Source organism: Dendrobates tinctorius, unplaced genomic scaffold, assembly GCF_039654945.1.
Source record: "Dendrobates tinctorius isolate UK_male_01 unplaced genomic scaffold, ASM3965494v1 ptg000293l, whole genome shotgun sequence".
Taxonomy (NCBI): domain Eukaryota; kingdom Metazoa; phylum Chordata; class Amphibia; order Anura; family Dendrobatidae; genus Dendrobates; species Dendrobates tinctorius.
In genome coordinates, this window is record NW_027361960.1 from 21564501 (window position 1) to 21592374 (window position 27874).

Sequence of the window (27874 nt, forward strand, 5' to 3'; positions counted from 1 at the left end):
GGCTGATTTGTTGCTTCCTTTATGTTACAGCATCCATTTGGCAATACATTTTTTTTCTGAAGTCAACACTGAGAAAATGCAACATTGCAATGTGTTGTAATCAAGTGGGACAAATTGATGTACTAAGCAGCAGGGTTTACGTTTCCCTTTGCCTGCTTTTTTTTATGCACAGTTTCTATGTATTTAATGGACTAGCAGAAAAACTGTACAGGATGACTAAACTCTAATCGGTCCATTTCAATTCAGTTAATCGCCTCTGAACTGGAATTTGTTAATCCAAGGGGATGCACAGAGAACATTTTAAAATGGGAAGGGTATGCCTTTAGCTGTTTTCAAAATAAACTGAGCAGCTATGGAATGTGTGCAAGAGAAAGATAAGATGGTCTTTAACTAAAATATATCAAGGTGTGGAAAACTGGATTTTCAAAATTAAGAGCATAAACTGGCGTCATAGAAAGAATTGTACAATATAATAATTATTAACATCAAAGGTATATCCAAAGTGTATGATGGTAATAAGTACATTTTAATAAATGTACAGCTTTACAGCTGTATGTAAATCTATTCAGATAGACTTTTTCAAAAGTATAAGGCATTAACATACAGTGGATGCGGAAAGTATTCAGACCCCTTTAAATTTTTCACTCTTTATGTCATTGCAGCCATTTGGTAAATTCAAAAAGGTTCATTTTTTTCTCATTAATGTACACTCTGCACCCCATCTTGACTGAAAAAAAGCAGAAATGTAGAAATTTTTGTAAATTTATTAAAAAAGAAAAACTGAAATATCACATGGTCATAAGTATTCAGATCATTTGCTCAGTATTGAGTAGAAGCACTGCTGTGAACACTTTTGACCTGGCTTCTGAGTTTGGGCTCCCTCTGGCGGTTGCTACTGGTAATGGAGCTGGTCTGGCTGACAGAAGTCAGTCACCTGAGCAGATTGATTGGAGGTCAGGTGTTACACACTGGAGAGATTTAAGTGAGCAACCTTCCCTCAGTTGTTGCCGGTGATTTGTTTTTCTTCCTGAGCATTTTGGAAGTCTGCTTGCCTCCTGCTTTGTCCTGCATCTTTCAGATAAGTTATTTGTCTGCTTGAATCTTTTTGCATTTGATCCATTATTTGCTTTTCTCTGATTTCTTCTTTGCTGGTGTGAGTTCAACCTTGTTCCCTGCTGGAACCTGTGCTGGACTCTGTTCCATATGCCACAGCTCATGTCAGTCTTTTCAGTTTTTCTAATCCCTTTTTATATCAGTATCTTTTGTTTTGCGTCCAGTTCACACCAGAGTTCTGATAGTGGGGGAGAGGTCGTGTGGCCTCAGTATTTTTGCATATCAGTCGTGTTGGATTTTTTCTTAAGGCCCCGTCACACATAGCGATCTCGCTAGCAAGATCGCTGCTGAGTCACAAGTTTTGTGACACAACAGCGATCTCACCAGCGAGATCGCTGTGTGTGACAGCGATCAGCGACCAGCCCCCCTGCCGGTATCGCTGATCGCTGCAAGAAACCTCTGGACATTTCTTTCGTCAATGATCTCCTGCTGGCCAGCACGCATCGCTGCGTGTGACAGGCGGGAGACCAGCGATCAGCTGGTGGTAACTAACATACACATCGGGTATCCAAGGGACGCGCGTCCCTTGGACACCCGATGTATACATTAGTTACCAGCATCCTGCATCTGCGCGCTGGTAACTATCGAACACAGCGACGCCGCGCGCTCGGCGTCGCTGTGCTGATCGCTGGTGAAGCTGTCTGTGTGACAGCTCACCAGCGATCACATAGCAACTTACCAGCGATCCTGACACGTTGATATCGTTGTCGGGATTGCTGGTAAGTCGCTATGTGTGACTCCAGCTTTAAGGTTTTTTGTGTGATTGCAGACAGTATCCTTACCTGTCCTGTTCTATCTAGACAGTTTGGGCCCCATCATTTGCTTACTCTATTTTCTGCCTGTGTTTTGTGCTTCATATTGTCTCACCGGCAATATATGTTCGGGGGCTATCTATTCCTTTGGGGTTCTACTTTGGGGCAATTTAGCTTTCCCCTTTCTCTCTTTAGGCTTAGTTAATTCTTTGGCTGCACCGAGGTGTCTAGGGCATCGTAGGTACGTCCCACGGCTAATTCTAGTTGTGTTGTCAGTTTAGGGGGTCTGCAATCCGCTAAGTTACCAACCTCTCTGGTTATCTGGTTGCCTAGTCTATTCCCATGCTATCCTCTTCGGTTACCTAATCATTACAAAGCACTCTTTTGAACTAGTACAGCCATGAGTCTTCTTGGGAATGATGCAACAAGATTTTCACACCTGGATTTGGGGATCCATTCTTCCTTGCAGATCGTCTTCAGTTCCATCAGGTTGGATGGTAAACATTGGTGGACAGCAAGGTCTCTCCAAAGATGCTCAATTGAGTTTTGGTCAGGGCTCTGGCTGAGCCAGTCAAGAATGGTCACAGAGTTGTTCTGAAGCCACTCTTTTGTTATTTTAGCTGTGTGCTTAGGGTCATTATGTTGTTGGAAGGTGAACCTTAGGCTAAGTCTGAGGTCTAGAGCACTCTGGAAGATGTTTTCATCCAGGATATCATTGCACTGCATTCATGTTTTCTTCAATTGCAACCAGATGTCCTGTCCCTGCAGATGAAAAACACCCCTATAGCATGATGTTACCACCAACATGTTTCACTGTCAGGATTGTATTGGACAGGTGATGAGCAGTGCCTGGTTTTCTCCACACATACCACTTAGAATTATCACCAAAAAGTTTTATCTTTGTCTCATCAGACCAGAGAATCTTATTTCTCATAATCTGGGATTCCTTCATGTGTTTTTTTAGCAAACTCTATGCGGGCTTTCATATGTCTTGCACTGAAGAGAGGCTTCCGATGGGCCACTCTGCCAAAACCATAAAGGCCCAACTGGTGGAGGGCTGCAGTGATAGTTGACTTTGAGGAACTTTCTTCCATGTCCCTTCTGCATCGGTGGAGCTCAGCCACAGTGAACTTGGGGTTCTTCTTTACCTCTCCCACCAAGGCTATTCTCCCACAATTGCTCAGTTTGGCTGGACAGCCAGGTCTAGGAAGACTTCTGGTGGTCCCAATCTTCTTTCATTTAAGGATTATAGAGGCCACTTTGCTTTTAGGAGCCTTGAGTACAGCAGAATTTCTTTTGTAACCTTGGCCAGATCTGTGCCTTGCCACAATTCTGTCTCTGAGCTCCTTGGCCAGTTCCTTTGACCTCATGATTCTCATTTGGTCTGGCATGCACTGTGAGCTGTGAGTTCATATAGACAAGTATGTGCCCTTACAAATCAAGTCCTATCAGTTTAATTAAACACAGCTGGACTCCAATGAAGGAGTAGAACCATCTCAAGGAGGATCACAAGGAAATTGACAGCATGTGACCTAAATATGAGTGTCTGAGCAAAGGGTCTGAATACTCATGACCATGTGATATTTCAGTTTTTCTCTTTTAACAAATTTACAAAAATTTCTACATTTCTGTTTTTTTTCAGTCAAAATGGGGTGCAGAGTGTACATTAATGAGAAAAAAATGAACTTTTTGAAATTACCAAATAGCTGCAAAGAAGCAAAGAGTGAAAAATTTAAAGGGGTCTGAATACTTTCCGTACCCAGTGTATCTCATAGCACTGTACATCAATTGTGACAATGGAGACACAGGGGTCGGTGGGCACCAAGGTTCACCAGCTGAAACAGCATGGACCAGGGATCATCCTGCCAAACTCCCATTCTACTTTTTTCATGGGCATAACGCTACTCAGACAACACAGAGTGAGGGTAAAACAGTGTCCGAATTCCCTTTTGAACCACAAAACAGGCAAATAACACATAATACAGTCCCAGAAATATACCCCAAGATGGTGCACTTTACAGAATGTCACCCTTCTGCTGACTCACTGGGATAATGGCAGCTGTTACTTCAGAACTTTCAGGGTCAACTACCACACCTGTGGCATGCACACAGAGATGAGGTACCGACAAGCATAGGAAGATGACAATCCCTTCAGGTAGAAGGGCCAGTTGATCGAAGGGTCACAACCTGGCTTCATCTTCCACGGTTGATTACCCCATCTGTGGGACACCTCGAGAGGAGTTAGCGACAAGCTTAGGAAGATGACAGTCCATTCAGGTACAAGGCCAGTTGACCAGAGGGTCACAACCTAACTTCTCCGAACATCTCCATGGAGCCAGGCGACCGGCGGGTCCAATTCCTGGCTTTCTCTGAACATATCCATGGTTCAGCAATGGTCAATTGAGCAGATCTGTATTCTTCTAGCCGGGGCCAAGGTTCTCTAGGTTGTTTCTTGTAGAATGATAGATCCGTATCCCTCTTGATGGAGCCATGATATATTAGCAGCAGTCCTGTGGGGTCCTCTGGATGTTTGAATTTCTTGGCAGAATCTTTGGCTCTCTCTCTCTGTTCCTCTGTGTCTTTTTTTACAGAGGCATGTAACCTATTTTAATACTTAGCAAGTGTCCTTCATTCAGTGTTTACATAAAATGTAAGAATGGAGTTGAGATCAAGTAGCATTACTTGATTATTTTATCAATTTGCAAAGTTTTTCCTCTGTTCTCAAAGTCAACAAACTATCTTGCCTACACAATTGAGTTGAGCGAAACAGGTCGAAATAAAAGTCGCCGACTTTTGGTAAAGTTGGGTATCATGAAACGAAACCCAACCCTAGGGTGAGGTCGACCACGAGCTCGGCGACTTTAGCGCCACAGTCGCATTTCAAAAGTTTGTTTTCCTCCCTTTTTCAGCCAATCAGGATCCACGGACACTGTGGGCAACGTGATGACATAGGCAGGGGTCACCACCATCTTTGAGAAGGGCATGCAAGTGATTAGCTTGCTTTGGGGGGCGTCACAGGGGGTATAAAAGGGCGTGCACGCCGACCGCCATGTTACTCATGCTGATCTCAGAATAGGGAGAGCTGCTGCTGCTGCTGATTCTGTAGGGAGAGTGTTAGGCAGGGAAGAAGACACCAAAAACTGCTTCTGCTGCTAGCGATTTTGCCTGTACAACACACCAGTCACTGTGTGTGCAGTGCAAGTGGAGGCTATATTTTGCTGGATCAGCTGTGTTGGTTGTTAGGCTGCCTTATAAGGCTTCCTGATAGCTGCATTGCTGTTTTCCCACTGCTCTGCAAACTGCTTTTTAAAAAGCAATCCAAATTTTTTGGTGAAGTACTGAGCGTGCATTTTTTCACACCATACAGCGGTGTATGCTCCTCACACAGTACCGTGTAACGGCTGTTATCACGGCCACAGTGAAGCTATCTGTGTGTGACTGTAAGGATAAGTCGAGGACATGTTCTGTTCTTACAGACCTCCACCTTCTAATTTTGCCTGGTTTTCAAACAGTAAAGTATATTTGCTGTTTGATCACACTCAAAACTATAGAGAGACAGCGTGTGTCAGTCCGTATACTTAAAAAACATGGAGCTTGACAATTTTACGGACACCGGACAGTGGTGTACGTGCACGCTCCTCTCTCAGTACCGTGTAACGGCTGTTATCACGGCCACAGTGAAGCTATCTGTGTGTGACTCTGTAAGGATAAGTTGAGGACTTGTTCCGTTCTTACAGACCTACACTCTAGGGAGATTCCTATTCTGCCCAATTCTATATACACCTTGTAGTTTGTCATACACTAGCCAATTTCTGCCTGTGACATAGCGGTGTGATATTCACTGGTCCTCACACAATCCAACAGTGTCCACAAGTGTGTTCAGAAATTCTACATCTCCCCTGTCCTATAGTGACATTTTTCACACCTACGACATTGAGCCTGTGACATAGCGGTGTGATATTCACTGGGCCTCACACAATCCAACAGTGTCCACAAGTGTGTTCAGAAATTCTACATCTCCCCTGTCCTATAGTGACACTTTTCACACCTGCGACATTGAGTCTGTGACATAGCGGTGTGATATTCACTGGGCCTCACACAATCCAACAGTGTCCACAAGTGTGTTCAGAAATTCTACATCTCCCCTGTCCTATAGTGACATTTTTCACACCTGCGACATTGAGCCTGCGACATAGTGGTGTGATATTCACTGGGCCTCACACAATTCAACAGTGTCCACAAGTGTGTTCAGAAATTCTACATCTCCCCTGTCCTATAGTGACATTTTTCACACCTGTGACATTGAGACTGTGACATAGCGGTGTGATATTCACTGGGCCTCACACAATCCAACAGTGTCCACAAGTGTGTTCAGAAATTCTACATCTCCCCTGTCCTATAGTGACATTTTTCACACCTGCGACATTGAGACTGTGACATAGCGGTGTGATATTCACTGGGCCTCACACAATCCAACAGTGTCCACAAGAGTGTTCAGAAATTCTACATCTCCCCTGTCCTATAGTGACAATTTTCACACCAGCGACATTGAGCTTGTGACATAGCGGTGTGATATTCACTGGGCCTCACACAATCCAACAGTGTCCACAAGTGTGTTCAGAAATTCTACATCTCCCCTGTCCTATAGTGACATTTTTCACACCTGCGACATTGAGCCTGTGACATAGCGGTGTGATATTCACTGGGCCTCACACAATCCAACAGTGTCCACAAGTGTGTTCAGAAATTCTACATCTCCCCTGTCCTATAATGACATTTTTCACACCTGCGACATTGAGACTGTGACATAGCGGTGTGATATTCACTGGGCCTCACACAATCCAACAGTGTCCACAAGTGTGTACAGATATTCTACATTTCCCCTGTCCTATAGTGACATTTTGCACACCTGCGACATTGAGCCTGTGACATAGTGGTGTGATATTCACTGGGCCTCACACAATCCAACAGTGTCAACAAGTGTGTTCAGAAATTCTACATCTCCCCTGTCCTATATACACCTTGTACCTTGTTTTACATTACTATATAGTTTGTGGGATTTTGTGTACATTTTTACCAAAAATGAGGAAGGCTGGTGGAAGAGGCCATGGAATTGGGAGGGGGTTGCCAGCTGGTAATGATGGTGTTGGTGGTGGATCTGATGGTAGTGGCAAAAGCAAAATAGGACCGAATGCAGGAGGTGTTGAGCCTGCGTCATCGTCTGGCTCCACAAGGCCTCGAAGGCTTAGTTTTCTAGGAGTTGGCAAACCGCTTTTAAAGCCAGAGCTTCAGGAAAAAGTTTTGGCTTACATTGCTGACTCAGCCTCCAGCTCTATCGCCTCCTCTTCTGAAGTTGTAAAAAATAAAAGCACTGAGTCGTCATTGGAGGCTCAAGTTCATGAACCACACCTTTCCTTGTGTCCTTCACCCCAACCAAGATTGAAGGATGACGCAGGCCATACAACTGATTACTCCATGGAGCTGTTTTCACATACCATGCCTGGGTTATCAAGTGAAATGGTGAATTACCCAGGCCAAGATGAATCTGACATGGATTGCACTGATGCACAGCCACTGATAGATGATTCTGCTGGTACATTCAGTCAGAGCACTACATTGTCCTCGCAGTGTAATGAGCCAGATTCTGACCCTGATGAGACTCAGGTGCCCCTTCCCGCATACTATGCCACCACACACGGTGACACAGAGGAAGGTGCACATGACATTGAAGAGGAGGTGATGGATGACCCAGTTGTTGACCCAGATTGGCATCCATTGGGGGAAGAGGGTGCTGCTTCCAAAAGCTCAGATGAGGAGGAGGAGCATCCACAGCAGACATCGACATCGCAACAGCTGTTATCTGGCAGGCCCGGAGCACTCCAAAGACAGGTTCCAAAAATCAAAAGAGTTGCTGGACAGCTTGTCCAGACGGTCAAAATAGCACAGCGTGCTAGGCCGCAAAATGTCTTCCAAAGTAGGAAGAGTGCAGTGTGGCACTTTTTTGAACAAAATCCTCATGATCAGGCCAAAGTTATCTGTAAGAATTGTGCAAATACCTTTAGCCGAGGGAAAAATCTGAAAAATTTGAATACCAGTTGCATGCTTAGACATTTAACCAGCATGCACTTGCAAGTGTGGACACAACACCAAACCTCAAGTACCACATGTGCAACTGATCACAAAGAAGGTAGTCAGCAACGCTACATTGTTTCCCCCACTGTAAGCTCACCGGTTAGCACAGCAGCAAATGTTGAGGTGTCGTTGCAAGGCCACAGCAGTCAGGGAATCCCACTGTTATATCAACAAAAGACTGAATCTAGGCCATCAGAAAGAACACCAACTCCATCACCATCATCAACCCTCTCTCAGTCCGCCCTGTCCACTGCTAGTTCCACCATATGCAGCTCTCAAGTCCAGCTCACCCTCCCAGAGACTATGAGTAGGTCAAGAAAGTACTCAGTCTCTCATCTGCGTACACTGGGTTTGAGCGCCCACATTGCCAAACTAATCTCGTTAGAGATGATGCCCTATCGGTTGGTGGAAAGCGCAGCTTTCCGCGAACTCATGGCCTTTGCAGTACCACGCTATGACCTACCCAGTCGCCACTTCTCTCGCAAAGCCATCCCAGCCCTCCACCATCATGTGAAAGACCGCATTGTCCATGCACTCAAGCAGTCAGTGAGTGGAAAGGTGCACCTCACAACAGATGCATGGTACAGTCGGCATGGCCAGGGCCGTTAAGTGTCCATCACTGCACACTGGGTTAATGTGGTGGATGTAGGGTCCACAGGGGACAGCGGTGGTGGGACAGTGTTGCCTAGCCCACGGTATAGGAAACAGTTGGCTGTAGGCGGTCGACCCTCCTCCTCCTCCTCCTCCAGAAGCGAAAGCTCGTCCACAGAGCGCAGTCGTACGAGCACTCCATCTGCAGCTGCCACTGTTGCACACGAGGTGTCCCCCTATCGAGCAGCTAGTGGAAAGCGTCAGCAGGCTGTGTTGCAGATGATGTGTTTGGGCGACAGACACACCGCCGAGGTGCTGGCCGAGTACTTTCAGCGACAAACTGAGTCATGGCTGGGCAGTATACATTTTGAGGCAGGCAAGGTAGTTAGTGATAACGGTCATAATTTTGTGGCAGCCATAGCCCTTTCAAAATTCAGCCACATACCTTGCTTGGCTCACGCCTTGAACCTGGTGGTGCAGTGCTTCCTCAACAATTATCCGGAGTTAACAGCCCTGCTCCAGAAGGTGCGAAGACTGTGCACGCACATCCGCCGGTCGCCTGTACACTCCATTCGTATGCAGAAGCTGCAGCGATTGCTCCACCTTCCCAACCACCGCCTCAATATCGACATTGCAACAAGGTGGAACTCCACCCTGCACATGGTTGAGCGGCTGTGCGAACAGAGGCAGGCCATAATGCATTTGTGGGAGGATACACGGCCAGGCACTTTGAGAGCAGACATGGAGTTGACAGGTGTGCAGTGGTCGAAGCTGAAAGACCTCTGTAAAGTCCTTCAGTGTTTTGAGGAATGCACATGGCTGGTAAGCGCAGACGATGCCATCCTAAGCATGAGCATCCCACTTATGCGTCTGCTCATGCAAACTTTGACGCACCTTAAGGAGCAGGCGTCTGCAGCCAATGTTGACGAGGAGGAAGAGGAGGAGGGAATCCTTGATGACATTAAGCCATTGTCTGCTCAGGGACCTCTCCTGGACCAGGTGGAGGAAGAAGAGGAGGAGGAGGATGATGATGGGGATGATTACTTAGGGGAGGAGGATGCATCTCATGGGGCAAGTGAAAATGTTGGCGTGGCAAGGTCTGGTACAGGGTTTGTCCGTGACTGGAGGGATGTGGATTTGCCAGAAAGTGCTCCTCCAACCAGCACTCGCAGTGCCTCATTGACACTGGGAACATTGGCCACATGTCAGATTATGCCTTGCAAATCCTAAAAAGGGACCCCCGCATTGCCAAAATGATGAACGATCGCGACTACTGGTTGGCCAGCATCCTGGATCCACGCTACAAAGGCAAATTACAAAACATCATGCCACACGAGAACCTTGACCTAATATTGGCTAATAAACAATCAACTCTGGTAAACCGGTTGGTTGAGGCATTCCCAGCACACAGCAGCGGTGATGGCTCTCACACGAGCCGTATGGGCCAGGGGCAGCTTGGCAGAGGTGTTCGTGGTGCACACAGCGGAAGTGGCGTTGCAGACAGGGGTTTCATGACAATGTTGTGGACTGATTTTTCAAGTACCACTCACACAACTGATAATACTGCATCGATGGAGAGTGACAGGAGACAGCAGTTGTCAACTATGGTTACAAACTACTTTTCCTCCCATATCGATGTTCTCCCGCACAGGTCATTCCCCTTTGACAATTGGGCAGCTAAACTGGACACCTGGCCTGAATTGGCACAATATACCTTACAGGAGCTCGCTTGCCCAGCTGCAAGTGTGCTATCGGAAAGAGTCTTCAGTGCAGCTGGATCAATCCTGACAGAAAAAAGGACCCGTCTGTCAATCCAAAATGTGGATGATCTAACCTTCATTAAAATGAACCATGCATGGGTTTCCAAGGATTTTGTCCCACCTTCCCTTGATGACACATAGGTTGCCAGAAAAGTGGCTTGCTTTGGTTCTCCTCCTATTCCGCGAACTTGACCTATTTCGCCTTTTGCAGCAGAAGAATGTCCCACATCAACATATGCCACTTTGTAAACCGCCCTAACTGGGATGCCCCCCCATGGCCGGGGTCATCACCTAGCGCACGAAACCGTGTGAGTGCCGTTGCCCTGGACAGGTGGATAGGCCGACTCTTGGGCGCGGGCACTGGCACAGGGTCCCTCATAGTGCAATCAAGTGTCTCTGACGGTGGTGGTGCACACCCGCCGTCAGACACACCGCCGTACTATGAGGGGCCCAGTGCCAGTACCGACGCCCACTAGTGTGCCCCCCTTGCTTGGGCAGGGCCCCAGCATTTGCAATGTTTACCTCTCCCTGCTCCTCCGCTGTGTAGTCTGGGCTGTCAAATCCTTCACTGGGAGTGCCACTACAAATTGATTGAACTGAAAAATGATGGTTAAGATGTAGCTATGCCCTGTCCTGCTGGCCGGGCTCTAGCTCCAGATGATCAATGGCTTCCATTTCTTATGGACGTCTACTCACAATGACATGCAGTGGTGGTTTATCATCAGCTTTCACAGTTTTCCTACACACAAGCGTGTGACATTCCGGCGCACATTTTAAAATGTGCCCTCTCATGCCAATCAAATAGAATCGCCTACGGCCTGTGGCTTCTGTCTTTTGCACTCCAAAGTTACGTGACAGATCATGATAGCCAGTGAGCACCATGTTTACATCGCTCCCTGGGATAAAAATTTGATTGAAATGAGTAACAGTGATGGAATCAACGGAAGTGCGATACAACAAGACTTTATTCACAAAAAAATGTTTTCACTGTCTCAACACACAAATTAATTGAGGGTCAGCATCGCCTATGAGAATTGTGACGGAAGTTTTTCCCGTGAATAGTAATTCCTAGATTTCTGCAATCACTAGCCTTTATGTCAGTAATTGTATGCATCTCATTTCCTATTGCAGAGAGGCTGGACTGTATTACTGAGACAGAAATATATATGAAGATTTAAAATAACACCAAAAGTATATATTTGTGTACGCCTCAAATGCATTTCCTTTTTTCCACTTTTTAGATTGCTGTGTAATCCATACTGAGAACATGGAGATTTTACGTGTTTAAACTATGCTATATATACCTGCTATCCAGTAATAAAGTACCCTTTCTCAACTTTGTACAATCTGGTCAAATCCATACTGGGCCTGGGAACATCTGAGTCTGCCTCCTGTAGACATATATTTTTAATGTGTAAACTAGGCTACATATATACGTGTTATCCTGTGAAACTGTACCCTTTATCAACTTTCTACAATGTTGTTGAATCCATACTGGGCCTGAGAACGGCTGCCAAGCTGTTAAGCAAGCTACAGCACCTGTGGTTTGGACACGTAATTTTTTCAGGAATGACGGTTAGGCCTAACTCTGGAATTGCGGTTGACCTGAACTTACTGGGAAATCATCGTTCGCGGGGAATAATCTGAATCCCAGATCCCCATCACTAACGGAGTTCAGCAGGTTATCTGCACCTGTAAGCGACAAAAGCTGGTCCTTCCAGTGTAGCGTGCATGCAGCCCTGGACATGTACGGGAATGCTAGACCTGTTATTGCTCGATCTCACGTGCCCGAGCCTCGCTTATCCCTCTAGTAAGCTTGACGCGTACTGCGGGGGCATGCCGGAGTCTCGGTTGTTAACGGAATAAAGCTGAGAAATCGCTAGCACAACTACAAACACACATACCACACCACACACAGAATCGACAAAGCTTTCAAAGTGTGCATCTTTTCTTTAGGTGGCATGGTTGTGGTTTCCCGGGTGGAGTCCAATTAAGCCACAGGCTCCACTCCTGGTGGTGCCCTTTAGGACATTCCTTTAAGGTTCAGCATTGCAATCATACTACCCCCGGAAACCAAAAACTTTGCCTTCATGGACGCTGTTTGGAGGTTCGTGGGAATAACGCCACCCGATCAGCAGTCAGCATATGGGTCGCCCTCCCAGGGCTGTGGGGTACTCGGTACCGGGCCGGTGTCAGTGGGATGTGTCACAGCAGCGGTGACCCAGATGGTGGCCCTGGGCGCCCATGTAAATGGCGTGGTATAATGGTAAAGAGTTTATATAGATATTTTGACGCCACCTGTGGTGTTCAGCAACATAGATGTTAGGCTGACGCTGCATGCAGATTCTCTGGTACTGATGGTGTTGTGCAGCAAAGATGGTGAAGCTCCCCACAGGTGGAGCTGGAGTCCCAGGGAAGTGTAGATGTAGTGATGGGGGAAAGGCACAGGCGGTGTAGGTGCTGGTACCCAGATGTAGCGGTGCTGGAATAACTGTAGGACACGAGCGTTCAGTTCCAAAGCTTTACTCACAGTCTGCAGGTTACGCAGATGCCTGCCTCCATGCTGTGTCCTCCGGGTCAGGACCTCAGCCAACCTCCGGGACCAAAATGGAAAGCTCCCTTCCAACACTCCGCCAACATGTACCTTCCTGAATGTCTCCTTTCTAGCGCTTGTGGGGGAAGCACTCTCAGGACCGTGGTTCACTGAAGCGCCTCCTGTCTAACAGATGTTCCTCAGACTTTACTTGTATGGCAGACAGCTGTAGCCTTTTCCTTCTGGCTCCCACACGTCGATGCTGGGGCCTCCAAGCCTTAGTTGGGTACAGAACATTTATAGCTGCTACTTCCCCCGGTTTCTGCTGCAGGAACGTCAGTGTCCCTACAAACTCAGAGACCGGAATCGGGACCATGCGCTCCAGCTAGGAGTGAGCCTTAACTCTGCTCATCCTCCAACTCCCCTTCTCACGTCCACACACTTCCCCTTCCCTGCACAGATGCCCTAACTTACCTCCTCCCGACCACAGAGAGCAGCTCCTCAGCAGTCAGGTTCAGAGGTCTCCTTGCTAGCCTGGAGTGGGAAATGTGTTGTGTGTTGGTTTCACTGCTAGAGAGATCCTTCGTTGCTCCCAAGCTTGACAACACACTCCCTAGGAGGAAGGTAATGCCACAGTGGCGACTGTACTCTTGGGGACGCCACAAGTGCACTGAGGCCCAGCCACTGCTGGATGATGCTGCTGGTACATTGACCCAGACCACTACATTCCCCTCGCACTCTACACTGCCAGAATCTGACCCAGAGGAAACTCAGGTTCCCCTTCCCACTTACTATACCACCTTACACGGTGACAAAGAGGAAGGTGCAGATGAAAGTGCAGGTTCCTTGAGCAGGTGGGGGGGCATACTCATGGGCGATGGCACTGGCACAGGGCACCGCATAGTACGCAAAAGTGTCTCTGCCGGTGGGAGGGCCTAAACAGCCAAGTGCAGTGAGATGGAAGATGGGGACGACAGGGAGTTCAGAGTAGTGCAGGGATTCCCTAGCAAGGAGACTTATGTAATTGTTTTCAATGTTGGGACAGAAATTTTTGGGGAGCACTATACTCTGGTGAATGATATATGGGGCCCACCATACACTGGAGCATTCCAAAGGTGGACATCAGACACTGGAGCAGCATTTACAGGGCCCATTATACACTAGAGCAGTAGAAATGGGGCCCATTATATATGGAGCATTATTTGGGCTCATAAGACAGTGGAGCTTCATCCATTGGGACCAACATATACTATAGCATTATGTGGAGCTCATCATATATGGTTTGAAACATCATATGGGATCAATGATTCCATATGGAGAAATATATGGGCCTCATTACTCTGTGTAGCGCACTAAGCACTGGCCATAATACTGTATGGAGTTATATACTGTCCGTTTTTAGAGGTATTGGAGAATTTAAAATGGATATCAGTCATGAGATGTAAGAAGTGAAGTATTTTTCATTGTACTATACTGCTATTTCTCTGCCATATCGGAGCATCATGAGTTGTGGTATGTGTTAAAGGTGTGCTCTTTGGCCCTGGGCCCACGAAAACCTGGAGCCAGCCCTACCCCCCCACAACTGTAGCCAAATAACCTCCATTTTTCAGTGCGTAACAAGTATTATGAAGTAAATTAAGGTTGACAAGCTCAAGTAATAAGAATTGATGCTTTTGGCATTCAAATGGGCACTGTAGGTGTGTTTCCTGTCCTCCTCTCACTGCCGACTTTAATTCCCCATTGACTTACATTGGGTTTCGTGTTTTGGTCGGTCCTCGACTTTTCCCTATAGTCGGCCGATTTTGCTCGACCCGACTTTTGGAAAAGTCGGGTTTCATGAAACGAAACTCGACCCTAAAAAAACAAAAGTCGCTCAACTCTACTACACAATGCATAATTAGCATATCAGTAAACCTCATTGCTCATCAAGGATAAGAGTACATTATGTTATATCAAATATCAGCATACAAGTCAATATTCCAGCCTTACATAAACATGATGGCGCCCGGCTTTATTTGTGGGGCACCCCTGACTGGGCAGCAACTTGCTAAATGTGATATCTGCCGCCTTCCTTTTTTCTGTTGGACGCAGGGAATGGGTTAATAAGGGGTTGTTCCACCTGATGGGGTTCTTGGTTGGTTATTGGCCAGGAGATGGTCACTCCATGATTGCTCCACCCCTTTGAGGGGATATAAATTGGTGTTTTCCCAGCATCACTCCCTCTTTGATCTTGAGGATCGAGAGCGGAACGGCCCGTGAGGAAGAAGCAAGGATGGCAGACTTGGACGCTGCAATCCGTGAGAGGGTAAACAGGGAGGACGCGGGTTGGTTAAGGGCTCTTATTCAGGAGCCTGAGGGGCATCAGGGGGCAGCGGTGAGTTCAAGGGGCGATAAGGGTTTAAGTGGTGGACGTAGGTCTGGGCGAAGCCCCCGCATTCGGGAGTGGTGAAGGGTCGGATGCGCGTTGTGGCTCAGGGGAGCCGTGCGGCTGCATCAGTGAGGGGAGGGGGAGGGGGAGCACTGAAGAGGAGAGAATCCTATCAGCAGTATCATCGCTTGGATGTGGAGCTGTGAAAAAAGGCGGGAGGGGGTCAAGGAGGGGTGGCGCTGAGGCAAGGTCTCTGTCAGTGAAGCGTCTGGGAGCAGATAAGAGGAGAGCTGCGGAGGGGGGAGGAGAAATTAACTATTTCACAGGCAGCATTACCGGAGGTTGGTGGAGCGGATATAATGGGGGAGGACACAGCTCCATATCTTCAGCCAGCCAAGAGACAGGAGGGAATAGGGTGGATAAAGAGCAGCAGTGTTCTATGCAGCAACAAGGGGGAGTTCAAACAGTGGGAGAAGAGGTAATAAATAGCAGGCAATTAATGAGTCGTCAGCAAGGGTTTACAGGCAGCACATAATGGACACAGGGCTATTACAGACGGGTGTGTGATAACTTCCGCAGAATGCACAAATGAATTTGCTGCCACCTATGCCCCTTGCATCACAGGTACTTAATATCCTGCCTGCAATAGGGTCACCTTTGGTGGTATCAGGTCCCAGCAATTCCCCTCAGGCTTATGGAGCAGTGGCTCCCCTGCTCAAAATCTGCTGGATGTTCCAGTAGCAGACGTGTCAGGAAATGCAGCTGCTTTCAGTAATTTGGGGACATGGCCTTTTTTACAGCAGCAAGGGCCTCCTTCTGTATGTTTAGAACAGAGGGCAATTCCTGCAGAACCTACAAGGCGTAGGAGTGAGGCTAGGAGTAGAAGGAGCAGGAGGTCGTACTCTTCCTCTGATTCTAGTAGAAGTGGTGGCAGGCGTCATAGTCGTCACAGTCATAGGAGAAGGAGGAGATCTGAGTCAAGAGGCAGCCGCCGGTCATGGGCCGTGTGTCACCGTTCTTCCTCGTCATTGGATTCTAGAGGCCGGAGTAGGTCAGCTCAGATACAGCAGGAGCAGCAGAGATTACGCAGTGGAGAAGAGGCGGAAGGTCCGGCGGGAACGTCGGTTACTACACCGGCAAGGGGTGAGTTTAACTATGCGGGTGCTTGGGGGGGTGAGAATAATAGATTTGTGACAATGGAAAATTTGAGGAGCATTTTGGGCAGGGAAAAATTGTTTCTGAACCCAAAGTTATTAGTACAAGGAAAAGGTTCCACGGCATCTCCTCCCCTACTTTTGAGAGGGATGTTCAAAGAGATTCCTTTTATTGCGGGATAGCCCCCTTGGGTTCTCATTTGGATCAGGAAACAAAAGAAAAGATTTGGGTTAATGATTTTGTGGATATTTGGTGGCTAGTTTCAGTTGATCAAAGCACCGTGGATCATGAGCGGCGCCAGAACGACAGACACCATTTACAATTCTTATAAGACACATGGCGGCACAGCATGGTGGAAATACGATGAGGATTTTCGGAGGCGGCTTGCAGTCAACCCGCATTTGGGTTGGGGTGTTAAAGCCACGGATTCATGGTTGCGGCTCATGATGTCACAGAGGAATAGTCACCCTTTTCAAGCGGGGGCCCCGGGACAACAAACCGGCTCAGGTCCAATCTCGGTCTGAAGGCCAGGCACTTGCTGGTTGTTTAATGAAGGGCACTGCAGGTTCTATGGTCTATGCAAATACAAGCATGAGTGCTCTTCATGCGGGGGTTCGCATTCAGCCGCAAAGTGTGTGCGGACTAACGCGAAAGGAGGTAGTGCTAGAGCAACATCACTACAACAAATTAAAGACTCCGGTGAAAATCAACGTGATGGAGCCCTGGTTAAGCAGGTACCCAAATAAATTGGCAGCAGAGCAGCTGAGATGTGGTTTCTTTATCCCGTTCAGATTGTTAAAAAGTTCAATTTTTGCAGAAAATTTGAAGTCAGCTAAGGAGTTTCCGGCAGTTTTGTCTAAGAAAATAGAAAAGGAGGTGGCGCTGGGCCGCATGCTGGGACCTTTTGTTTACCCGCTTTTTCTTAATCTTAGGGTATCCCGTCTCGGTATTGTTTCCAAAAAGGAGCTGGGTGAATTCAGGTTGATTTATCATTTATCGCACCCGAGAGGTTCATCGGTCAATGATGGTATTAGTTCAGAGGAATCTTCGGTTGTATATCGCTCTTTTGATCAGGCTGTGGTTCTGGTGCATCAAGTTGGGCGCGGAGCGTTATTGGCAAAATTAGACATTTCGTCTGCTTTTCATTTGTTACCAGTGCACCCGGATTGCCATCATTTGCTGGGCTGTTATGTGGAAGGGGCGTATTATTATGATACATGCCTCCCAATGGGTTGTTCGATTTCGTGTAGGTATTTTGCGTTGTTCAGCAGTTTTTTGAAATGGGTTATAAAGTTTGAAACGGGATCTCAGTTGGTGACGCATTATTTAGATGATTTTTGGTAGGTCCAGCAGAATCAGACAATTGCAGAAAAATTCTGCATAAGTTTCGGGAACTCATGGCCTTTTTTGGAGTTCCATTGAATGAAGAAAAAACGGTCGGTCTAGTCACATGCCTCTCTTTTTTGGGCATTGAAGTTGACACAGTCTGCATGGTCTTTCGTTTACTTCTTGATAAGATCTCAAAACTCTTGGAGTTAATTGAAGGTTTTCTATCCATAAAAAAAGTCACGTTGGTTCAAATGCAATCTTTCCTGGGTTTGTTAGCTTTTGCCTGTAGGGTCATGCCTATGGGCAAGGTTTTTTCTAGGTGTCTGGCAATGGCGACCAGAGGTGTGAAGCGGGCTCATCACAGGATTCGTTTGGGCATCCCTTTCCTGGAGGATTTAAGAGTCTGGAAGAGTTTTTTGCATAAGTATAATGGAATTACCTTTTTTCAGAATGCGGAGAAGTCGCGTCAAGAGATGGCGCTATTTTCGGACGCGTCTGGTTCAGTGGGATTTGGAGTAATATTTAAAAATCAGTGGTGCGCTGAAAGATGGCCGGAAGAATGGGTGGAAGAAGGATAGACAAAAAATTTGACTCTGTTGGAGTTATTCCCAATGGCGGTGGCATTGGGTATAGGGGGGGAACAGATTCGCAATTCTCGTATCTGTTTTTGGACTGATAATGAAAGCGTGGTTCATGTGGTGAATCACTTATCTTCATCTTCCATTCAGGTTATAAAGTTGGTTCGTTTCTTAGTTCTGGAATGTCTGAAGCTTAATATTTGGTTTAGTGCTCAGCATGTTCCAGGTATAAAAAATGCTATTGCCGATTCATTGTCACGTTTTGAATTTCAGAAGCTTCGAGAATTCGCTCCACATGCCAATCTGGAAGAAATGAGGTGCCCAGAGTACATTTGGAAGATACCGGAAACATCCAGATGCAGATGATCAGGGCGTTGATAAATCTGTCAATGTGGAATGCATATGGTAAGGCGTGTAAGGAATGGTTGGGATTTGTGGGTGAATTACCAGTGGGTTTTTCTAAGGAGGCGAGGCTAGAGGTGACTTTTTCTTATGTTTGACATTTGTATGATAGTGGTTTTTCTTCATCTCTCGCTAAGAACAGGTTATCAGGTCTGGCTTTTCATTTTAAACTTCGTGGATGGGAAGATGTTACGAAGCATTTTGTTCTCAGACAAGCTTTGAAGGGTTGGGAAAGATTGAGGACTCCAATTCGAACCAGAAGGCACATTTCTTTTTCACTTTTGGCGCGAATTGTCAGCGGCACACATAAAGTATGCAGTTCAGTTTTTGAAGCTATATTGTTTTCAGCAGCTTTTGGAGTCGCGTTTTTCAGGGCTTTGCGGTTTAGCGAGCTGGTTCCGCCGTCTTGCGGCACTGCTGGGGGTTTACAGCATAACAACGTAGTTTGGTGCAATGGGGGTATTTGGATTCGTATTAGGAGATCAAAGACTGATTCCACGGGGATTGGGTTATGGTTTTCGTTGTCAGCAACACATGGCCCTTTATGTCCCATTTCGCTGCTCTCTCGGTATCTTGAGTTAAGATCAAACAGTCTTTTGTTTTTTGCGCACGCGGACGGTTCTCCATTAACTAGGTTTCAGTTCCTTGCGTTACAGCGTAGAATCATATTCTTTTTAGGGCTTTCTCCAGGCGAATTTAGAACCCACTCGTTTCGGATTGGCGCAGCGACGGAAGCAACTCGTGCGGGCCTTAGTGATAAAGAGATTAGAAGGATAAGCAGGTGGCGTTCTGATTGTTTTTCCACTACATTAGACCAGAATTGTTAACATTATAATTTTGGTATTTATTAATTTTCTTCTCTTTTAGGTCATTCAAGGCCCAGTATATGGATTCTAGGACATTCATACGTTTTTTGGGCTAAGCAGAGGGCGGAGATGCGCCCTGGTGGGAGGAACCTGGGTTTTTACAATTTGGATGTGAACTGGAGAGGTGTTTGAGGTGGGCACAGGTGCTTTTAGAGGTGGTAAATATAGCCAGAGCAGCGGCATCTCCAGTTATCCTGGTATTGCATGCCGGGGGAAAAGATTTAGGTTCAATTCAGTTGTCTGAGCTTATCACGTTAATGTGTGCGGACATGGATAAGTTTCCGGGTTTATTCCAACAGCTTGTGATGGTTTGGTTGGAGATAATTCCCAGGTTGGTGTGGCGTGGGGCACGAGATGGGGCAGCTATTGAAAGAGCACGGAGAATAGCAAATCAACGCATATCTCAATTTGTTCACTTTAAGGGTGGGATCATAGTTAGGCACAGACAATTAGAGTGTAATAGTGGCAGGTTTTTACATCTGGATGGGGTACATTTGACAGAATTGGGGTTGGACATTTTTCTTTCAGGTCTACAGGACGGCATCGAGGAGGCAATTTTTTCTTTTGGTGGGGGGGTCGTAGCTCGCTAAGGGTCGCTACTCCATGGTGGAAGAAAACGAGGCTGGTTAACATGTGTCGGGAGTCCGGTGACATAACCCCACAAGAAGTTTGGTTGGTTTAACCTGATAAGCTGCAACCATACCCCTCCAACGTTGGGTGTTAAAAATGATGAGTGTTGCTGTGTCTGTTCACTCACTAATAAAGTTCTTTTAGTTTTGAAAATATTGTTTCGGAGTGTTTTCTCTGCGTCGGGAACAAAAGGAAGGTAGGCAGTTTTGCTTAAGGTATGGACAGTCTGAGGGGGCACGGCTTTATTTGCGGGGCACCCCTGACTGGGCAGCAACTTGCTAAATGTGATATCTGCTACCTTCCTTTTTTCTGTTGGATGCAAGGAATGGGTTAATAAGGGGTTGTTCCACCTGATGGGGTTCTTGGTTGGTTATTGGCCAGGAGATGGTCACTCCATGATTGCTCCTCCCCTTTGAGGGGATATAAATTGGTGTTTTCCCACGATCCCTCCCTCTTTGACCTTGAGGAACGAGAGCGGCCCACCCTTCCCTCCCCCTTTTTGTTATTTTGGTGTTATATTTTGGCATTTTGTTTGTTATTATTGGAAAGTCGCAGGCTGGCGGAAGAAAACAAGGCTGGGTAACATGTGCCGGGAGTCCGGTGACATAACCCCACAAGAAGTTTGGTTGGTTTAACCTGATAAGCTGCGACCATACCCCTCCAACGTTGGGTGTCAAAAATGATGAGTGTTGCTGTGTCTGTTCACTCACTAATAAAGTCCTTTTGGTTTTGAAAATATTGTTTCGGAGTGTTTTATCTCCGTCGGGAGGAAAAGGAAGGTAGTCAGTTTTGCTTAAGGTATGGACAGTCAAAGTCTGTTTTCTTGACCAACCAGAAATGAACACTTAAATTCAAAATCCAACATGCAGATAACAGCCTATACTTCTTGGATGCTAAAAATAGTCACCTGGTTAATTAAGATATGCTGTGTCTCCACAGTGACCATTTTCATTATTCACTCTCCCCACACTGAGTGATTTATCATTGTGAGAGGACACAAAGGGGTTTATTAACTTTGTGGTGGAATCATCCCGACATGTGGCACAATTAGGACAATATTAACTGCTTTCACATGTAAAAGTACTCCCCCAGCTTGCAAAATGTATTTATTTAACTACTTTTTTATATTGTGTTTCTCCGTATTTAGATGTATGAGCAATTACTTTAAGTGATATACTCCATTATGTTTCATGATTGTTTTGTGTGTGCTTTATGGTGTATATATGTGTTTAAATATGTGTTTAAGTCTGATTCCTCTCCAACTGGGTTGTGGCGTTTAATTGAAAGGAGGCGTCTCCATGTGCCTTCCTTTGCTATAAATAGCAGACCCTGTATGTGTATAGACTCTCCTGAGGAAGTGGTGTAATCACCACGAAACGCGTAGAAATAAAGTCTATTCTCCATTACATCTACTTGGACTTCTTTGGTATATTATCCTGACAGGCGAGCAGTGCCGTCTGATGCCCCATTCTCTTCACCTAGCAAAGGACAATTAAACGCAAGTCATATCAAAGAAATTCTCAGAATCAGCAGGATCCGTTTAAGTATTCCAGAATTTTTATCTCATAAAGTGTCACTGGTCAGAATTGTAAAAATTGGCCGGGTCATTAACTTGCAAACCACCTTGGGGAGTAAAGGGGTTAATTAAATGTAGTCAAAAAAATATATGTACTCCAAAATGGTGGCAATTCAAAATAAAACACAAAATGAAGTTTTCTGAGCTTTATCAAGGGATAAAATGTATAAAGCAGGTCTTGCATTAACAAAAATAAAAGCTTAGTTCTGAAGATCCAAAATAGGTCAGTCCTTTAAGTGTTAATATTAACCCCTTTGCATCAGAGCCTGTTTTTGCCTTCGTGACCGGACCAATTTTTTCAATTCTGACCAGTGTCAATTTATGAGGTCATAACTCTAGAACGCTTCAACGGATCCTGATGATTCTGGCATTGTTTTCTCATGACATATTGTACTTCATGATAATGGTAACATTTCTTAAATATGACTTGCGATTATTTGTTAAAAAAATCGAAATCTGGCAAAAATTTAGAAAATTTTGCAATTTTCAATCTTTTAATTTTTATGCCCTTAAATCAGAGCGATATCGCACAAAATATTTAATAAATAACTTTTCCCACTTGTCTACTTTACATCTGCACAATTTTGGAAACGTAATTTTTTTTTGTTAGGAAGTTATAAGGTTTAAAAGTTGACCAGTGATTTCTCATTTTTACAACAAAATTTACACCATTTTTTTAGGGACCACCTAACATTTGAAGTGAGTTTGGGGGGTCAATATAACAGAAAATACCCAAAAGTGATACCATTCTAAAAACTGCACCTCTCAATGTACTGAAAACCACATTCAAGAAGTTTATTAACGCTTCAGGTGCTTTACATGAATGAATAGAATGTGGAAGGAAAAAATAAACATTTAACTTTTTTCACAAACATTTTACTTCAGAACCATTTTTTTTTACTTTCACAAGTGTAAAAAGAGAAACTGAACCACAAAATTTTTTGTGCAATTTCTCCTGAATATGGGCTAAACCACTGTTTGGGCACCCGGCAGAGCTCAGAAAGGAACGAGTGCCGTTTGACTTTTTCAATGCAGAATTGGCTGGAATTGAGATCGGACGCCATGTCGCATTTGGAGAGCCCCTGATGTACCTAAACAGTGGAAACCCCCACAAGTGACCCCATTTTGGAAGCTAGACCCCCTAAGGAACAGGAACTTATCTAGATGAGTCGTGAGCACTTTGAACCCCCAAGTGTTTCACTAAAGTTTATAATGTAGAGCTGTGAAAATAAAATAATCATTGTTTTTCCACAAAAATGATCTTTTAGCCCCCAATTTTTTATTTTCACAAGTGTATCAGGAGAAATTGGACCATAAAAGTTGTTGTCCAATTTGTCCTGAGTACGCTGGTACCCCATATGTGGGAGAAAACTACTGTTTGGGCACACGGTGGGGCTCGGAAGGGAAGTAGTAATGTTCTGGAAAGCAGACTCTGATGGAATGTTCTGCGGGTGTCATGTTGCACTTGCAGAGCCCCTGAAGTGCCTAAACAGTGGAACCCCCCAATTCTAATTCCAACCCTAACCCCAACACACCCATAACCCTAATCCCAGCCCTAGCCCTAACCCTAACCATAGCCCTAACCCTAGCCTTAACCCTAGCCCTAACCCTAACCCTAACCCTAGCCCTAAACCTAGCCCTAACCCTAGCCATAAACCTAGCCCTAGGCCTTAACCCTAACCCTAGCCCTAATCCTAACCCTAGCCATAATCCTAGCCCTAACCCTAGCTCTAACCCTAACCTGCTTTTTTTTCTTTACTTTTTTTTCTTGTCGTGACAAGATCGCTGCCCTGCGATCTGACTCATAGTAATGCCACTTCTCCTCTGATCTCGCACTGACAGGAGATCGGAGGAGAAGCAGCGTTACTGTGTGACAAGATCGCTGCCTGGCACATAGTAATGCCACATCTCCTCTGATCTCACACTAACAGATGATCAGAGGAGAAGCAGCGTTACTATGTGACAAGAACGCTGCCTGGCACATAGTAATGCCACTTCTCCTCTGATCTCACACTGACAGATGATCAGAGGAGAAGCAGCATTACTATGAGACAAGATCACTGCCTGGCACAGTAACACCATTTCTCTGATCTCACACTGACAGACGATCAGAGGAGAAGCAGCATTACTTTGTGACAAGATCTCTGCCTGGCACAGCTGTGCCAGGCAGCGATCAGCTGTGCCAGGCAGCGATCTTATCACACAGTAATGCTGCTTCTCCTCTGATCATTTGTCAATGTGAGATCAGAAGAGAAGTGGCGTTACAATGAGTGAGATCACCGGGAAACAAGCAGCTTTCCCAGTGAGCTCTCTCATTGGCTGTAGTAACACTGACGTCATCAGGACCAGAACTAATCAGGTCTCGATAACGTCGGGGGTCCCAGCATGCATTGTGCACCGGGATCCCTGCATTATAAGGTATGTGGGGGTCCCGGGGGGCACAAAACCGCCGACAGTAGATAAACATCGGTGCTGCACAAAGCCCAGCAAGCGCCGGCGTTTATTTACAGTTGGCGGTCGGGAAGCGGTTAAGCCTTAAAGAGAACTTGTTGTTTGAAAAAATGTTATTAACCAGCGGACATGGGGCTACTCTGCAGGTAATAGTGTTCTGAAGTTATGCGGCCACTGCAATGAAAGACCTGCTGATAGAAGGAAAAAAACTTGATTCTTTCCGGCAGCCTTGGGGTTTTAGTCATTGTGACGCAGTCAGAGCAGCTTTAGTCGCCACTCAGTACAAAGTGAGCAGTGGTTGTAACCGTGCCCAAGTCATGTCAGGTGTTTCTTTGGAGACCATTTTTTTGCTAATCCAAATGTATAAATATGTTCACCTTCCACTGTTTGCGTAAACAACTTATGTCCTGAGGACAAAGTTTGGAATTGCGGTGAAACGCATTGACTAAAAAAACCTACAATAAAAAATCCTGCATTATACTTCAATTTGGATCTTCATTGCCTACCAGCAGTGCTAATAAACCACATTTGCCTTCTTGTTTTCCTCTTTCCTATTTGAAAGACCCATGGATCTGCAGCAGCTGTTTTCATGCATATTTATGGCTGTGTGCCACATCCAGTAACTAGAGTTGAGTGAATATTTCAATATTCGGTTCGGATCACGATCGCCGAATTTGCAATATTCGCCAATTATCGCAGAACACCTTTGGAGTCAATGAGAGGAAAAAAGAAATGCATGCCCAACATAAACTCTGGTGTTTCCCATGCTGTGTGACAGTGTGGGAAACATCTGTGCGGTGGTTCTGATCAGCGGTAACATTCCTGCCGGTAGATCGTTACCGCTGCTTGAGTGCTGCGAGGTCATGCTGACATCTGACAGCATGACCCCACAGAGGTACTGTGACCTGCAGCAGTGACCCGCAGTAAAAAGCTTACAGCAGGTCAGCAGGCACCGGCAGGCTGTGTCTGCTGTCACAGATATAAATATAAGAAACACATTATAGTCACCTAACACCAAATCCCCAATGCTCTTGTCCCCTATAAAAATGTAAAATAAAAAACAATATATATTCACCTTAACGCTCAATCCCTGATGCCCATGTCTCCTATAAAAAAAAATCAAAAATAATAAACCACCATTTACTCTCCTTTCTGCTTTAGTCCACATAATACTGAATGTTCCATGGCGCTCTTACATGTAGAACAGTCACATCGGGAGATGCGACTTCTCTAACCGGCCGCCAGTCATACACATACAGTTAGGTCCATATATATTTGGACAGAGACAACATTTTTCTAATTTTGGTTCTAGACATTACCGCAATGAATATTAACCAATTAACGACTGCTGATACGCCTTTTAACGGTGGTAATTGAGTGTACTAAAACCACAGCGCCATTATTTCACGGCACTGTGGAGAAAGTACATAGCGCCCCCCAGTGTCGGATTTTCTCCAGGGTCTCGGGTGCCAGGGGTAGTCGAGACCCCAGAGAACATGAATCGATTGGTTTTTACCGACCACACTTTTGCGATCGCCGTTATTAACCCTATAACGGCGACCGCAAAAAAAAAGAGGCGATTATGCATTAAATTTCTCTTTCCTCTGATGTGATCGCACATCAGAGGAGAGAGAAATAGGGTCCCCGATCCCCCCGATGCACCCCCGGCACCTCTCCGTGGTCCTCCATCCCCTCCCGGTGGTCCCACGTCCCGCCGGCGTCCTCCAATGGGCGCCACCATCTTGAAAATGGCGGGCGCATGCGCAGTGCGCCCGCCGGGAATCTGCCGGCTCCGGCTGGCAGATTCCATTCAATATTTTGATCACTATGATAAACGATCATAGTGATCAAAATAAAAAAAATAGTACATAACCCCCTCGTTTATTACCCCCTTATATAGGCAAACATAATGAAATAAAGAAAATATTTTGTATTCAGTTTTCCATTAGGGTTAGGGTTAGGGCTAGGGCTAGGGTTAGGGTTGGGCTAGGGTTAGGGTTGGGCTAGGGTTAGGGTTGGGCTAGGGTTAGGGTTAGGGTTGGGCTAGAGTTAGGGTTAGGGTTGGGCTAGGGTTAGGGTTGGGCTAGGGTTAGGGGTGTGTTGGGGTTAGGGTTGGAGCAAGAATTGAGGGGTTTCCACTTTTTACCAACTTAGGGGGTCTAAAAATTGGGGTCAAAAAAATCACTTTTGTGGAAATAAAAAGACTTCTTATTTTCACGGCTCTGCGTTTATAAACTTCTGTGAAGCGCTTGGGGGTTCAAGCTGCTCACCACACATCTAGATAAGTTCCATAGGGGGTCTAATTTCCAAAATGGGGTTATTTGTGGGGGGTTTCCTCTGTTTAGGCCCATCAGGGGCTCTGCAAACGCAAAATGATGCCCGCAGACCATTCCATCAAAGTCTGCATTCCAAAATGGCACTCCTTCCCTTCCGAGCTCTCCCATGCGCCCAAACAGTGGTTCCCCCCCACATATGGGGTATCGGCATACTCAGGACAAATCGCACAATAACTGTGGGGGTATGATTTCTCCTGTTACCCTTGTAAAAATAAAAATTTGGGGGCGAAAAGATCATTTTTGTGGAAAAAAAATGGATTTTTTATTTTCATAGCTCTACGTTATAAACTTCTGTGAAGCACTTGAAGGTTCAAAGTGCTCACCACACATCTAGATAAGTTCCTTAATGGGTCTAGTTTCCAAAATGGGGTCACTTGTTGGAGTTTTCCACTGTTTAGGCACATTAAGGGCTCTCCGAACGCAACATGGCATCCGATCGCAATTCCAGCTAATTCTGCATTGAAAAAGTCAAACGGCACTCCATCCCTTGCGAGCTCTGCCGTGTGCTGAAAAAGTGGTTTACCCCCACATATAGGGTATCAGCGTATTCAGGAGAAATTGTACAACAAATTTTGTGGTTGATTTTCTCTTTTAACACTTGTGAAAATAAAAAAATTGGTTCTGAAGTGAATTTTTTACAAAAAAAGGTTAAATGTTAATTTTTTCCTTCCACAGTGTTTTAGTTCCTGTGAAGCACTTAAAGGGTTAATATACTTCTTGAATGTGGTTTTGAGCACCTTGAGGGGTCTAGTTTTAGAATAGTGCCACTTTTGGGTATTTTCTGTCATGTACACCCCTCAAAATGACTTTAAATATGATGTGGTCCCTAAAAAAAATGGTTTTGTAAATTTTGTTGTAAAAATGAGAAATCGCTGGTCAATTTTTAACCCTTATAACTTCCTAACAAAAAAAATTTTGCTTCCAAAATTGTGCTGATGTAAAGTAGACATGTGGAAAATGTTATTTATTAAGAAATTTGTGTGGCACATCTCTCTGATTTAAGGGCATAAAAATTTAAAGTTTTAAAATTGCAAAATTTTCAAAATTTTCGCCATATTTCTGATTTTTTCATAAATAAACACAAGACTTATCGAAGAAATTTTACCACTAACATGAAGTACAATATGTCACGAAAAAACATTCTCAGAATCAGCAGGATCCATTAAAGCGTTCCAGAGTTATAACCTCATAAAGGGACAGTGGTCAGAATTGTAAAAATTGGCATGGTCATTAAGCTGCAAACTGGCTCTGTCTCTAAGGGGTTAATCAAAGCAATTCAGATACAGTTGAAGTTCAGACTTT

The 27874-nt window shown here is 45.5% G+C and overlaps 1 long non-coding RNA gene across 2 annotated transcripts; it reads left to right on the forward strand.

Annotated features, from left to right (window-relative positions):
• Positions 1-15107: 15107 nt before the first annotated feature.
• Positions 15108-20362, forward strand: LOC141072917 (uncharacterized). Of its 2 annotated transcripts, XR_012226904.1 has the most exons (4): positions 15108-15186; positions 16289-16392; positions 18585-18716; positions 19581-20362. It is a non-coding gene; the product is annotated as an uncharacterized lncRNA (long non-coding RNA). The 2 variants fall into 2 exon arrangements; XR_012226903.1 differs by lacking the exon at positions 15108-15186 and having other exon boundaries at positions 15460-16392.
• The last annotated feature ends 7512 nt before the right edge of the window (positions 20363-27874 follow it).